Source organism: Corvus brachyrhynchos, unplaced genomic scaffold (genome assembly GCF_000691975.1).
Source record: "Corvus brachyrhynchos isolate BGI_N302 unplaced genomic scaffold, ASM69197v1 scaffold1, whole genome shotgun sequence".
Taxonomy (NCBI): Eukaryota; Metazoa; Chordata; class Aves; order Passeriformes; family Corvidae; genus Corvus; species Corvus brachyrhynchos.
The window spans coordinates 8,423,970-8,424,459 of NW_008237222.1; positions in this window are offsets into that span (position 1 = coordinate 8,423,970).

The window sequence follows — 490 nt, forward strand, 5'->3', positions numbered from 1 at the left end:
TTCTGAGTGCTTCACAGAGCAGAGTATGTCACCTGAGCTGGCTAGGGCCCCACGGTGTAAAGACTACACCAGACCTATTCTTTCCAGCCTCAAAGCTATACCTAATCAGTCTCAGCCCAGGATGAGGTTGGCAAAGGACACAGAAGCACTAGCTGTACTGAAGTTACTTTTTCTTGTTATTAGATATATCCATCAGCCGTATAAACTCCGAATGCTGTATTCTGTTGTGTTCGGGTCGTACAAAAGCCCCAGCGCAGGAGACGTCACTTGAGGAGTCGGTCTAAGGAATTAGCTCCCAGTACGATCCATTCTGCTGCTGCATGCTCCACTCCGGTGCTGTGTGGCACCCTGTGCCGGCTGTCCAGCCAAGTACCTGCCCGCCTGCGGTCTGGGCGGAATCAATAGAAAATCGCCGGTCCAACCCCACCACCGAAACACGCGCGGCGAGCGCGCGGTGCCGCCGTCCGGGCGCGGACAGCCCTCGGGGCGG